This window comes from Bos javanicus, chromosome 21 (genome assembly GCF_032452875.1).
Source record: "Bos javanicus breed banteng chromosome 21, ARS-OSU_banteng_1.0, whole genome shotgun sequence".
NCBI lineage: Eukaryota > Metazoa > Chordata > Mammalia > Artiodactyla > Bovidae > Bos > Bos javanicus.
This window is the reverse complement of record NC_083888.1, coordinates 47,311,150-47,327,368: the sequence shown is the minus strand read 5'-3', so window position 1 is coordinate 47,327,368 and position 16,219 is coordinate 47,311,150. Positions and strand designations below refer to the sequence as shown.

Genomic DNA, 16,219 nt, shown 5'->3' with positions numbered 1-16,219 from the left:
CCAGTCAGAATGGCTGCGATCCAAAGTCTACAAGCAATAAATGCTGGAGAGGGTGTGGAGAAAAGGGAACTCTCTTACACTGTTGGTGGGAATGCAAACTAGTACAGCCACTATGGAGAACAGTGTGGAGATTACTTAAGAAACTGGAAATAGAACTGCCCTATGATCCAGCAATCCCACTGCTGGGCATACACACCAAGGAAACCAGAAGGGAAAGAGACACGTGTACCCCAATGTTCATCGCAGCACTGTTTATAATAGCCAGGACATGGAAGCAACTTAGATGTCCATCGGCAGATGAATGGATAAGAAAGCTGTGGTACACATACACAATGGAGTATTACTCAGCCATTAAAAAGAATACATTTGAATCAGTTCTAATGAGGTGGATGAAACTGGAGCCTATTATACAGAGTGAAGTAAGCCAGAAAGAAAAACACCAATACAGTATACTAACGCATATATATGGAATTTAGAAAGACGGTAACAATAACCCTGTATACGAGACAGCAAAAGACACACTGATGCATAGAACACTCTTTTGGACTCTGTGGGAGAGGGAGAGGGTGGGATGATTTGGGAGAATGGCATTGAAACATGTATAATATCATATATGAAACGAGTCACCAGTCCAGGTTCAATGCATGATACTGGATGCTTGGGGCTGGTGCACTGGGACGACCCAGAGGGATGGTATGGGGAGGGAGGAGGGAGGAGGGTTCAGGATGAGGAGCACGTGTATACCTGTGGCAGATTCATTTCGATATTTGGCAAAACCAATACAATAGTGTAAAGTTTAAAAACAAAATAAAATTAAATTAAATTTAAAAAAAAAAGAATATTCTGGGATGCTTGTCAGATCTACAGCTCCCCAGATACTTCCTCTGGAGATTCTAGTTCAGTTGGTTTGGGATAGAGACCAGGATCACTTAAACACTCCAGGGGGTCCTTATCCTCAGGAGAAGCCTAAAAAGCACTGTTAGAGTGAGAAAAGCTAGGCTTTGGAATGAAGTTAAAAACCAGGATTTTAGCTTTAGTTTGGCCTCTTGATGTGCTGTGTTGGGTAAGTCATTTTTCTTTCTTAAGGCTCCGTTTCCTCATCTGTGAAGAGCAACAGTGATGAGATCTTTCAGCATCTAATGCTTAAAAATAATATATGTAACAAGTTTGCACAAAGTTCAGAAAAGTACATTAAGTAGTTGACATTACAATCATTTTTGTTATTATGACTGAGAGGACTGAATGAAGCAAACAACCCCATCTCTCTCAGATCGAGTTAAACCTCGTTCTCAGTCAACACTGATCTCCCATGGGGCCAGAGATATAAAATGGTGTTCTTATTACAAGTTAGAAGAAGTTTGGAGAACATCTGCTCTAGGCTGTGAGCACTCTTAAAAATCTTCACCCACATCTTTTATGACTTACATAAAAGTGACTGCAGGCTCCATCCTGTGATGGATGGAGGGTTCTCCTTCCAGCAACCCTCTCCCCTCCCTGGAGTAACTCTAACAACGGAGAAGTTATACATCACATCCTCCCTACCCCTTTCTCAGAAAATTCATTGTGCTCCTTGGGGTACTAAGCCTGGGGAGCATTCACAGGATAAAGCTCACAGCCATTTTTATGCAACTCAGAGCAGATGTGTTCAGGGATAGTTTGAGTGTTTATGCAAAAGTTTTGTCAAAGTAATAGTTACATGCAATATTCTATCCCAAATACCATTTCTTTAAGGGACTCATAGCAAGCCATTAAGCTGATTGCACAATCCACTTACTGGGTCGCAATCAACAACTTAGAAAACAGTAACTTAAAAGAATGTTGTTTGAAAAGCAAACTTCTAGGTCTAGAAAAGACTTTAAGAGCTCACCTTCTTGAAGATACTAATCTACAAATAATTTTGCAAAGTCTTTAAAATCTATAGCAGAGATAATGAATATTTTCAATACTTTAAAAAATTCAGGAAATACAGTCTTCAATAAAATAATAAATCTAAAGAAGAATAAGCCAAAGAAGAAAAGGAGTATAACTATGCAGAATCTTTTATATAAATATAATTAGGGAGGGGGAAATTTTATTTTAATCATTGTAACTTCATTGCTACATGCAAACAGTGACATCTGGTGGAATGACATTGCTTTGCTTTCAGACATTTTTGTGTGAAAGTCGCTCAGTTGTGTCGATTCTGCGACCCCATGGAGTGTGACCCCAGGGACTATACAGTCCATGGAATTCTCCAGGCCAGAATACTGGAGTGGGTAGCCATTTCTTTCTCCACGGGATCTTCCCAGCCCAGGGATCGGACCCAGGTCTCCCGCATTGCAGGTGGATTCTCTACCAACTGAGCCACCAAGGAAGCCCAAGAACACTGGAGTGGGTAGCCTATCCCTTCTCCAGCGGATCTTCCCAACTCAGGAATTGAACCGAGGTCTCCTGCATTGCAGGCAGATTCTTTACAGCTGAGCTGTTAGATGTTGGCAGATAAGAAATCAGGCATATTTCCAAATAAATTTTTTGGAGTTTCCATATAAAAACAAAAATATACTAATCTTATCAAATATTGATAATGTGTACTAACATAAATTTGTCATCCCAATTTATTTTTTAAAGTATGCTTAAGGCTTACTTAGGTATGGGGGCTACTTGTTGAAAATGAATTAACAAAAATCTAAATGGGATTACTGTTGATGCTAGTCCTAACTGCCACCTACTGTGATTTGGGGTGCAAAATTCTGCCTCTGTTTCCTCATCTATAACATGAGATGGTTAGGCAAGGGGAAAGCCAAGGTCTCTTACAGCTCTTATATATGTGCTTCAGTCACATACACCACCAGCGAGATCTCAAATGGGGCTCAGGTCTTATATTCTTTGGTATAATACCTTGGGTCATTGTCTGGATTATGTAGCAAGGAACAAGGTCAAGTAAGGGGTGGGGGTAGGCCAGGTCAGGATTGACCTGACCACTGAGGAATGAATGGCAGACAATGCAGGACATGTGATTGGGGGGGAAAGTCAGTCCTAGACACCCACACTGGAAGGACATGTGGAGCAGAAGACAAAATATACTATCCCAAATGCAGAGCTACAGACCACAGCACTGCAACTGACACTGGAAAGGTCTAACATGGGATGATGGCACATTCTAGTGTGGGGGCGGGAGCAACCAGTGACACGGAGTACAAATGCAGGTAGTATTCGGTAAGAGCTTTCAGTAATTGAGCAATTAATATCAGAAATGTCCCCTCGGTGAGCAAGGCCCCTGCTTTGGCCCAGGACTCAGAAACAGAACTTCAGTTCCTAAGAAGGAACAAATGATACAAGATAATAAGCATAAACCCTACTTTCGAAATTGGGTCATAACAAATCCTGAAAGATGATGCTGTGAAAGTGCGGCACTCAATATGCCAGTAAATTTGGAAAACTCAGCAGTGGCCACAGGACTGGAAAAGGGCAGTTTTCATTCCAATCCCAAGAAACGCAATGTCAAAGAATGCTCAAACTACCGCACAATTGCACTCATCTCACACGCTAGTAAAGTAATGCTCAAAATTCTCCAAGCCAGGCTTCAGCAATACGTGAACCGTGAACTTCCAGATGTTCAAGCTGGTTTTAGAAAAGGCAGAGGAACCAGAGACCAAATTGCCAACATCCACTGGATCGTGGAAAAAGCAAGAGAGTTCCAGAAAAACATCTATTTCTGCTTTATTAACTATGCCAAAGCCTTTGACTATGTGGATCACAAGAAACTGGAAAATTCTGAAAGAGATGGAAATCCAGACCACCTGACATGCCTCTTTAGAAACCCGTATGCAGGTCAGGAAGCAACAGTTAGAACTGGACATGGAACAACAGACTGGTTCCAAATAGGAAAAGGAGTTCGTCCAGGCTGTATATTGCCACCCTGTTTATTTAACTTATATGCAGAGTACATCATGAAAAACGCTGGACTGGAAGAAGCACAAGCTGGAATCAAGATTGCCGGGAGAAATATCAATAACCTCAGATATGCAGATGACATCACCCTTATGGCAGAAAGTGAAGAGGAACTAAAAAGCCTCTTGATGAAAGTGAAAGAGGAGAGTAAAAAAGTTGGCTTAAAATTCAACATTCAGAAAACGAAGATCATGGCATCTGGTCCCATCACTTCATGGGAAATAGATGGGGAAACAGTGGAAACAGTGTCAGACTTTATTTTTCTGGGCTCCAAAATCACTGCAGATGATGACCGAAGCCATGAAATTAAAAGACGCTTACTCCTTGGAAGGAAAGTTATGACCAACCTAGATAGCATATTGAAAAGCAGAGACATTACTTTGCCAACAAAGGTCCGTCTAGTCAAGGCTATGGTTTTCCTGTGGTCATGTATGGATGTGAGAGTTGAACTGTGAAGAAGGCTGAGTGCCGAAGAATTGATGCTTTTGAACTGTGGTGTTGGAGAAGACTCTTGAGAGTCCCTTGGACTGCAAGGAGATCCAACCAGTCCATTCTGAAGGAGATCAGCCCTGGGATTTCTTTGGAAGGACTGATGCTAAAGCTGAAACTCCAGTACTTGGGCCACTTCATGCGAAGAGTTGACTCATTGGAAAAGACTCTGATGCTGGGAGGGATTGGGGGCAGGAGGAGAAGGGGACGACAGAGGATGAGATGGCTGCATGGCATCACTGACTTGATGGACGTGAGTCTGAGTGAACTCTGGGAGTTGGTGATGGATAGGGAGGCCTGGCGTGCTGTGATTCATGGGGTCACAAAGAGTCGGACACAACTGAGTGACTGAACTGAACTGAACTGAGACCAAATACAGAGCATCAAGAGTGAGTAAAATATGATCCTTCCTACTTTATATCAGGATTGGTTCTGAAAATGAGATGAGAATCAGTATTTGGAATTGAACCATAGAAAAAAAATAAGAGGGATTTTTATAAGGTCACAAAACAGTGAATTTACATATACATATGTGTGTGTGTGTGTATGTAAATATATATATAAATAATTCCCTGGGGGTCCAGTGGTTAAGACTCTGCACGCCCAATGCAGGGGGCACGGGTTCGATCCTGGGCCAGGGGAACTAAGCAGAAACTAACACAACATTGTAAGTCAACAATACTCCAAAGAAAATTAATTTTAAAAAAACAGTGTGATATAATGGAAACCACATTTAGGATCAGAGAGACTTGGGTCTGAGTCCTACCTTTTACCAGCTCTATAAATATGAACTGGTCAATCTCTGAACCTCCTTTTCTTCGTTTGGGAAACAGAATGATTTCACCTACTGCATAGAGTGGTTGTTAATAATAAATTATGCAATAAATGCACCTCAATAGACTTTCTACGAGATAATATTCTGTTTTCCATTTAGATATTGCTACCCTACTCAAGATGGGGGGCCAGATAAAATCTTCCTAATGGAAGTACATTTTATATAGTTGATTTGTAAGCTGTAAGTAGTAAAGATAATAAGTCAAAATAATTACTCATATGTCTGCCCTTCAGTTTTAAAATTAAAATCCTCTAAGGATTATAAATGTCAAGATAACATCTTTAATGTATTTTCTGTAAAATGTATGTATAAGTAATACATGTGCATGCACAGAAAAAAAGCCAAGAAGAATCTTTCTACATAGAAAACTCAGTAGGAAAAGGTCGGCTTCTAGTACAACAGTTTTAACAATCACAGATGAAAACCACAGATGCAAAATCTTTCAATCCTGTCCTCTCCCACCTCTAACACCTTTCAAGAATACTACCAAGTGTATCTGATATGACAATAAATGAGTATGAGATGATCCAGCCTACTATAAGAAAATTGATTTCTGATTGGCTTAACTAATATCCAATACTATACAATCTACAAGGGAAATAAGTTAGAAAAAATTAAAAATTAAAGGGCAAAAATATTCCCTTGTAGCTCAGCTGGTAAAGGATCCGCCTACAATGCAGGAGACCTGGGTTCAATCCCTGGGTTGGGAAAATGCCCTGGAGAAGGGAAAGGCTACCCACTCCAGTATTCTGGCCCGGAGAATTCGATGGACTGTATAGTCCATGGGGTCCCAAAGAGTTGGACACAACTTAGCAAATTTCACTTTCATATATCATATAAATAAAGCAAAAATAAGACAAAGTATAATTTCACTTTTTATCAATTTGGTGTAAAATATAAAAGGAAAATAGAAGGATCACAGTTAACAGTTTCCTGAATTTTCCTCCATGCTAAAAATCTGTTTGTCTATAATCACATATCTGTTTATATACTGGGTTCTAACTCCTCTCAGTACACAGAGCTCTAACTTATTCTTTGCCACAATTCTAATACATCCCATCATTGGGTGCACTATAAAAAGTCTTCCATTGATGGACACTTAAGTTGTTTCCAGCTTTTAGTTATTATAAGGACAATTATAGCCTTTAATCATTTATCTTAGTTAATAATAGTTATCAGCATATAGATCATATATAAAGCTATGGTCCTGAATAAGATCACCTTGAGAGTACAGGCAGAAGAGAAAACAGATCCAAGGATAAGCTTTGGGCACTCCAATGCTTTGAAGTCAAGAGATGAGGAGATACCAGCAAGGGAGACTAAGAAGACATAGCAAAGGAGGCAGGAATCAAGAGAGACTGCAGTCCTGAAGGCCAAGGGACAGGGGTGTTGTAAGGAAGAGCACGTGATCAACTGTGCTAGGTGGTACTGAGAAGTCATGATGAGGACTGTGCTATCTCAAAGCAAATCTGATCATGTCATTTTTCCTCAAAGAATCCTATCACTGGCTTCTCAATACACTGTCAATAAGACTCTCTCCCCCAAGTCCCCACACACATGCTCTCACATACACACAGAGAACATCTCTAAATCCTACATAATCCTGAACCTTGTGTCCTCTCCTGAATCAATGGTATCACTGCTCTACTGATGGACATCTTTCTACTTCTCAAATGGGTTCCAACTGTCCACCGCACAGACTCTCAAACTTCAGCTTGCATACTGTATTTTTAACAAGCTTCCAGGTGATGGTGATGCTGCTAGTCTGTGAACTATCCTTTGGAGTAGCACGAAACTAAAAAAATTCTTTCCCCTCTTCCGAGCTATCTTCTGTTCATTCCTAGATTTCAATTTAAGTATCATTTGCTTAATCTTCCCCAGATAATTGAAAACATGCTTCTACACACTGTCCATCTGCATATTAACTGTCAAACTCACAATAATTAATTCACCACCTTTCTTCTCTGCTAATCTCCAAATTCCCTGTGCGCAGAGATTGTTTTTTGTGTTTACAGATTCTTAACTGTGTCAGTCAGTCAGTTGTGTCCAATTGTTTGCAATCCCATAGGTGGTAGCCTTCCAGGCTCCTCCGTCCATGGAATTCTCCAGGCAAGAATACTGGAGCAGGTAGCCATTCCCTTTTCCAGGGGACCTTCCCAACCCAGGGATAGAACCTGGGCCTCCTGCACTGCAGGCAGGTTCTTTACCGTCTGAGCCACCAGGGAAGCTCCTCACAGATGCTTACTTAGTGCCTAACTCAAAGCCTGCCACATAGTAAGTACACAAAAAATTTTTAAAACTGATCAATTTAAATGACTATTCAGACCTGTATTTCATGACATAGAAAGATAATTATGGCATAATAAGCTTTAAAAATCAGGTTACAAGACATTATTTACATAGCATTACCCGTTTTGTTCCATATGATTTATTTGCAAACAACAAAGTCCAGAATCATATACTTAAGAAAAGTATTATCTCTGGATGGCAAGATCCTGAGTAATTGTTGTCCTTTTTTGTATTTTATTGCATATTTGTATTTTTATTATTATTTTATAGAAAAATAACAAATGAAATTAAACTTTGACTTCTGACATTTAACCTCTGCTTTTCCAATTTTTGTTGTGATAGTCATGACTGCTATTTTAATGCATGCTATGCTATGCTAAGTCACTTCAGTCATGTCCGACTCTGTGCGACCCCACAGACGGCAGCCCACCAGGCTCTCCCGTCCCAGGAATTCTCCAGGCAAGAACACTGGAGTGGGTTGCCATTTCCTTCTCCAATGCATGAAAGGGAAAAGTCAAAGTGAAGTCGCTCAGTCATGTCCGACTCTTAGCAACCCCATGGATTGCAGCCTAACAGGCTCCTCCATCCATGGGATTTTCCAGGCAAGAGTACTGGAGTGGTGTGCCATTGCCTTCTCCGCTAGAACTAACCATTTACACATGTTTTTCTAAAATATGACTAGAAATTTCCCTTGTAATTTGAAGCTCAGTTGAGGGCTAAATTCGGGATCTCTAATCTAAGCACGTCTTACCACCAGAAGCTGGCTATGAGGGGTACCTGACTTGAGAGGGTCATTCTGTGTTTATTGACAGCATTTTTGCCACCCATTCTCTCTTTCTTGATGGTGGGTCAACAAAATATACATGCAATTTTACACAGAAAACTCACTAAAATAGAATGTAAGTCTATAAAAAAACTTGATGACACACTGCAATTTAAGGTATGAAAAGTTGGCATTTCAAATTAGTGAGAAAAAGAGGATTTATTGAATAAATAAACTTATTGTGCAATTAGTCATTTGGAAAGGAAACAATAATGCTTAATATTATCAAATTAATTAAAGATGGATCAAAGATTAAATTTTTTAAAAATAAAGCAATAAAATTACTTGATGAAAATATGAAAAATATATTTAAATTTAAGTGTAGCAAAGCCCTTTCTAAGAATGACACCAAGACTAGAAACACATAAAGGAAACTATTGCCAGTTTTCACTACTTCTGTATTAGTGTAAAACTTCTGTATGGCAAAAAGCAGCATAAACAAAACTGAAAGCAAACAGCAAAATTTTTAAGGTCTTCATTAATATGACAAATAGTTAAATCTTTAATATAGAAAGATCACTTATAAATCAATAAGAAAAAGATGAATGATAACAGAAGATAAATTGGTAATTCTCAAAAGGATAAAAACAAATAACCAAGAGACATCTAAGAATATGCTCAATCTTATTAGAAATGAATAAAAGAAATAAAGAGATTTTTTTCTACATCAGATTAGGGGAAAAAAATCATGAAAATTGACAATTAATAGTTTGGTCATGTTGAAAGGAAATAAACAATGTCATAAATCGTTGGTAGGGATATAAGATGGTATAACTTTTCCAGAGAGAATTTCAGCAATATCCATCAAAATTTTAAACCAAAAAATTTAATAAATAATTCCATACCAAGGAATTTTCTTAAGCTACAGATTTGTTAAGTTAGCAAATATTATGGAATAATTTAAATGTTCACACATAACCTTGAGTGAAAAATATCAGTCTATAGAATACCATCTATGGTTTAAATACATGTATACACAGAAATGTTCACGAGGCTTTTCACCAAAATTCCATGCTATTCACTAAAATTCCATGCTAAGAATCCTAATTCTTAGATGTCTATAAACTTCTCTTTATAATACAGAAACTTTAAACACAAAAAATATGATCAATATGGAGTATTTTTATAGTTCTCATCAAAATTGTTATCTAACAAAATAAACATAAGTTTGAACTTATTTGATTGCTATTTGAACTAAACTTATGTACCCACACTATCCCATTAAAGTACCTTTGGTGTTTCCCACAAATGACAATTACTATGTGCAAAATTAAGAAAGCATTAAACTGTATAACCACAAGTGTTATGCTTTGTGGTTAACTGTTCCCTGCACAGAAAAACCAAAAAGCCACCAAGTGAAAAGGTATTCATTTTGTGTTCACAATTACCTTTCCTGAGACAACTTATTAGTGCAGAAAAAAATATACATTTCTCTGAACTTGTAGGCTCAGCAGACAGATATATTTTGAAAAGGTTAAGCTATGTTTAGCAAGATAATCCTCAAGAAATGGATGCCAGAGAATTAAATATTCAGTACTTAAATTAACTTCTTATTTGGTACTTAGGAACAAATTGCCAAGAATTACCATCATCAAATAGAACATTTATTGACTCTCTGATAAAAAGAAAGTGAGATCTGCTTGAGGAAAAAAAAATTTAGAATTGGAAAGAAATCAGTATTTTTAACACTTTACAAGAATAATATAAGCTGTGAGTCCTCAAAAAAGGATGCTTGGCTTTCAGAGTACCAATGGAAATGATTCAATATAGTTGTCTCATATCTACTAGACTACGTTTATGTGTCTTTATGTCCACTATCTGCTTTAGGCTTTTAAAAGACATTTCAAAGAAGTTATATGGAACTGCTATTGTCTATCAGAGAAACTGAAGCAATTTTGAAATTTCCAAAATCTTCACATAAAATTTTATTCATAAAATTATGAATAATACATAAATCCTTTTTTAAAAAAATATTTTTGCCTAAACAGAAAACAAACATGTGAATGACCTTCCTTGGGGGATTCATATTGAATGGCACTGTGATTACTAAACACACGGAAACCAGAAGACTTCAAATCTTAAAAGAAGGCAGTAAAGTGTTACAATCTTGACCAAAAGTAAAGTTTGAGGAAACTGGATCAGAATAAAGCATGTGAGAGTAAGTTACTAATAATTTTTTTAGTAGTAAAATTAAAAGTGATCTTTTAAAATATGATCTAGATTAGTTAAAATATAACACTAAGAACATATCTATTTATTTTTTTGTTTGTTTGTTTTGTTTTTTCTTCCAATTTTATTTTATTTTTAAACTTTACATAATTGTATTAGTTTTGCCAAATATCAAAATGAATCCGCCACAGGTATACATGTGTTCCCCATCCCGAACCCTCCTCCCTCCTCCCTCCCCATACCATCCCTCTGGGCCGTCCCAGTGCACCAGCCCCAAGCATCCAGCATCATGCATTGAACCTGGACTGGCAACTCGTTTCCTACATGATATTTTACATGTTTCATTGCCATTCTCCCACATCTTCCCACCCTCTCCCTCTCCCACAGAGTCCATAAGACTGTTCTATACATCAGTGTCTCTTTTGCTGTCTCGTACACCGGGTTATTGTTACCATCTTTCTAAATTCCATATATATGCGTTAGTATACTGTATTTATGTTTTTCCTTCTGGCTTACTTCACTCTGTATAATAGGCTCCAGTTTCATCCACCTCATTAGAACTGATTCAAATGTATTCTTTTTAATGGCTGAGTAATACTCCATTGTGTATATGTACCACAGCTTTCTTATCCATTCATCTGCTGATGGACATCTAGGTTGCTTCCACGTCTTGGCTATTATAAACAGTGCTGCGATGAACATTGGGGTACACGTGTCTCTTTCCCTTCTGGTTTCCTCAGTGTGTATGCCCAGCAGTGGGGTTGCTGGATCATAAGGCAGTTCTATTTCCAGTTTTTTAAGGAATCTCCACACTGTTCTCCATAGTGGCTGTACTAGTTTGCATTCCCACCAACAGTGTAAGAGGGTTCCCTTTTCTCCACACCCTCTCCAGCATTTATTATTTGTAGACTTTTGGATCGCAGCCATTCTGACTGGTGTGAAATGGTACCTCATAGTGGTTTTGATTTGCATTTCTCTGATAATGAGTGATGTTGAGCATCTTTTCATGTGTGTGTTAGCCATCTGTATGTCTTTTTTGGAGAAATGTCTATTTAGTTCTTTGGCCCATTTTTTGATTGGGTCGTTTATTTTTCTGGAGTTGAGCTGTAGGAGTTGCTTGTATATTTTTGAGATTAGTTGTTTGTCGGTTGCTTCATTTGCTATTATTTTCTCCCATTCTGAAGGCTGTCTTTTCACCTTGCTAATAGTTTCCTTTGATGTGCAGAAGCTTTTAAGGTTAATTAGGTCCCATTTGTTTATTTTTGCTTTTATTTCCAATATTCTGGGAGGTGGGTCATAGAGGATCCTGCTGTGATGTATGTCGGAGAGTGTTTTGCCTATGTTCTCCTCTAGGAGTTTTATAGTTTCTGGTCTTACGTTTAGATCTTTAATCCATTTTGAGTTTATTTTTGTGTATGGTGTTAGAAAGTGGTCCAGTTTCATTCTTTTACAAGTGGTTGACCAGATTTCCCAGCACCACTTGTTAAAGAGATTGTCTTTAATCCATTGTATATTCTTGCCTCCTTTGTCGAAGATAAGGTGTCCATATGTGCGTGGATTTATCTCTGGGCTTTCTATTTTATTCCATTGATCAATATTTCTGTCTTTGTGCCAGTACCATACTGTCTTGATAACTGTGGCTTTGTAGTAGAGCCTGAAGTCAGGTAAGTTGATTCCTCCAGTTCCATTCTTCTTTCTCAAGATCGCTTTGGCTATTCGAGGTTTTTTGTATTTCCATACAAATTGTGAAATTATTTGTTCTAGCTCTGTGAAGAATACTGTTGGTAGCTTGATAGGGATTGCGTTGAATCTATAAATTGCTTTGGGTAGTATACTCATTTTCACTATATTGATTCTTCCAATCCATGAACATGGTATATTTCTCCATCTATTAGTGTCCTCTTTGATTTCTTTCACCAGTGTTTTATAGTTTTCTATATATAGGTCTTTAGTTTCTTTAGGTAGATATATTCCTAAGTATTTTATTCTTTCCGTTGCAATGGTGAATGGAATTGTTTCCTTAATTTCTCTTTCTGTTTTCTCATTATTAGTGTATAGGAATGCAAGGGATTTCTGTGTGTTGATTTTATATCCTGCAACTTTACTGTAGTCATTGATTATTTCTAGTAATTTTCTGGTGGACTCTTTAGGGTTTTCTATGTAGAGGATCATGTCATCTGCAAATAGTGAGAGTTTTACTTCTTCTTTTCCAATTTGGATTCCTTTTATTTCTTTTTCTGCTCTGATTGCTGTGGCCAAAACTTCCAAAACTATGTTGAATAGTAATGGTGAAAGTGGGCACCCTTGTCTTGTTCCTGACTTTAGAGGAAATGCTTTCAATTTTTCACCATTGAGGATAATGTTTGCAGTGGGTTTGTCATATATAGCTTTTATTATGTTGAGGTATGTTCCTTCTATTCCTGCTTTCTGGAGAGTTTTTATCATAAATGGATGTTGAATTTTGTCAAAGGCTTTCTCTGCATCTATTGAGATAATCATATGGTTTTTATTTTTCAATTTGTTAATGTGGTGTATTACATTGATTTGCGGATATTGAAGAATCCTTGCATCCCTGGGATAAAGCCCACTTGATCATGGTGTATGATCTTTTTAATGTGTTGTTGGATTCTGATTGCTAGAATTTTGTTAAGGATTTTTGCATCTATGTTCATCAGTGATATTGGCCTGTAGTTTTCTTTTTTTGTGGGATCTTTGTCAGGTTTTGGTATTAGGGTGATGGTGGCCTCATAGAATGAGTTTGGAAGTTTACCTTCCTCTGCAATTTTCTGGAAGAGTCTGAGCAGGATAGGTGTTAGCTCTTCTCTAAATTTTTGGTAGAATTCAGCTGTGAAGCCGTCTGGACCGGGGCTTTTGTTTGCTGGAAGATTTTTGATTACAGTTTCAATTTCCATGCTTGTGATGGGTCTGTTAAGATTTTCTATTTCTTCCTGGTCCAGTTTTGGAAAGTTGTACTTTTCTAAGAATTTGTCCATTTCTTCCACGTTGTCCATTTTATTGGCATATAATTGTTGATAGTAGTCTCTTATGATCCTTTGTATTTCTGTGTTGTCTGTTGTGATCTCTCCATTTTCGTTTCTAATTTTGTTGATTTGATTTTTCTCCCTTTGTTTCTTGATGAGTCTGGCTAATGGTTTGTCAATTTTATTTATCCTTTCAAAGAACCAGCTTTTGGTTTTGTTGATTTTTGCTATGGTCTCTTTTGTTTCTTTTGCATTTATTTCTGCTCTAATTTTTAAGATTTCTTTCCTTCTACTAACCCTGGGGTTCTTCATTTCTTCCTTTTCTAGTTGCTTTAGGTGTAGAGTTAGGTTATTTATTTGACTTTTTTCTTGTTTCTTGAGGTGTGCCTGTATTGCTATGAACTTTCCCCTTAGGACTGCTTTTACCGTGTCCCACAGGTTTTGGGTTGTTGTGTTTTCATTTTCATTCGTTTCTATGCAAATTTTGATTTCTTTTTTGATTTCTTCTGTGATTTGTTGGTTATTCAGCAGCGTGTTGTTCAGCCTCCATATGTTGGAATTTTTAATAGTTTTTCTCCTGTAATTGAGATCTAATCTTACTGCATTGTGGTCAGAAAAAATGCTTGGAATGATTTCTATTTTTTTGAATTTACCAAGGCTAGCTTTATGGCCCAGGATGTGATCTATCCTGGAGAAGGTTCCATGTGCGCTTGAGAAAAAGGTGAAATTCATTGTTTTGGGATGAAATGACCTATAGATATCAATTAGGTCTAACTGGTCTATTGTATCATTTAAAGTTTGTGTTTCCTTGTTAATTTTCTGTTTAGTTGATCTATCCATAGGTGTAAGTGGGGTATTAAAGTCTCCCACTATTATTGTGTTATTGTTAATTTCTCCTTTCATACTTGTTAGCATTTGTCTTATGTACTGTGGTGCTCCCGTGTTGGGTGCATGTATGTTTATAATTGTTATATCTTCTTCTTGGATTGATCCTTTGATCATTATGTAGTGACCTTCTTTGTCTCTTTTCACCGCCTTTGTTTTAAAGTCTATTTTATCTGATATGAGTATTGCTACTCCTGCTTTCTTTTGGTCCCTATTTGCATGGAAAATCTTTTTCCAGCCCTTCACTTTCAGTCTGTATGTGTCCCCTGTTTTGAGGTGGGTCTCTTGTAGACAACATATGTAGGGGTCTTGTTTTTGTATCCATTCAGCCAGTCTTTGTCTTTTGGTTGGGGCATTCAACCCATTTACATTTAAGGTAATTACTGATAAGTATGTTCCCGTTGCCATTTACTTTATTGTTTTGGGTTCGAGTTTATACACCGTTTTTGTGTTTCCTGTCTAGAGAATATCCTTTAGTATTTGTTGGAGAGCTGGTTTGGTGGTGCAGAATTCTCTCAGCTTTTGCTTGTCTGAAAAGCTTTTGATTTCTCCTTCATACTTGAATGAGATCCTTGCTGGGTACAATAATCTGGGCTGTAGGTTATTTTCTTTCATCATTTTAAGTATGTCTTGCCATTCCCTCCTGGCTTGAAGAGTTTCTATTGAAAGATCAGCTGTTATCCTTATGGGAATTCCCTTGTGTGTTATTTGTTGTTTTTCCCTTGCTGCTTTTAATATTTAGAACATATCTATTTAAATTTAACTTAAGATTTAATATTTTAGTATTTTAAAAACATACAGGGTGCCCAGCCTGCTGCTCTGTGACAACCTAGAAGGGTGGAGTGGGTGGCAGAGGGAGGCTCAACAGGGAGGAGATACACTTGTAATTATGACTGATTCATGTTGATGTACAGCAGAGACCATCACAAAACTGTAAAACAATTATCCTCCAATAAAAAAAATTAATGCCAAAAAAATGCATTACAGATGATTTTTCAGGATTCCTACCAGCTCTTTTGAAAGACAAGAGACTTTAGAGTATGCATTCTCTGTATGCAGGTGCTATCACCCTCGAGGGAGTGAAAATTAGTGGCTGAGGAGGCAGGGGATAATAAAAGTTTACTCTTTCTATGTATAAGGTACAGATACACACACAATACCACAGACAGATATACAATATATCTAGAGCATTATAATTTAATGCGGAGGGGAAATTAGGGTGGGGAGCAGTTTAAAAAGCCTTCTTAAGGGGGTGACAACGAAAAAACATTTTTGAGAAAAATTAGGGTAAACAAATCTGGATTCTAATCACTATTTAGAGGTAAGTTACCTGATATTATAAAGCCTAAGTTTCTTCATGAATAAAATGGAAATTATGACTTCTTCTTATGATTGAAGATTTAAACAGGAAAAAATGCAAAGCACAGAGCATAGTACAAGAAATATAGTTCACATTAAGTAAATGTTAGCCCCCTTCCCTTTTCTTTTCCCATTTGAGGATGCCATAAGTTATATACTCACCATAAAAGAATACTCATATTCCAAAGGAAACTGAGACACAAGGAGAAATGGAAAAGGTTCCAGTAGATACGACTTTTGTACATGATCCCTGGACCCAAGAATGCCCAATGATGAGGAAATCTCAAAACTGCCTTCAACTCTCAAATCTGCGATGTTTAGTTGTATAAGCCAGGCAAAGTTGCTTGGTTCTCATGAGCTTCAATTTCTACATCTGTACTCCACCGAGTTGTTACAAAGAACAAATGAGGCCATGCGTATGACACTCTTTGGGAACTATAAACTGTTCAACGAAATTTG

General features: G+C 37.5%; 1 protein-coding gene across 5 annotated transcripts in view; it reads right to left on the bottom strand.

The window, feature by feature from the left end:
* TTC6 (tetratricopeptide repeat domain 6) overlaps positions 1-16,219 on the bottom strand; it is a 201,846-nt gene that overhangs the window by 105,318 nt on the left and 80,309 nt on the right. The window lies entirely within an intron of this gene.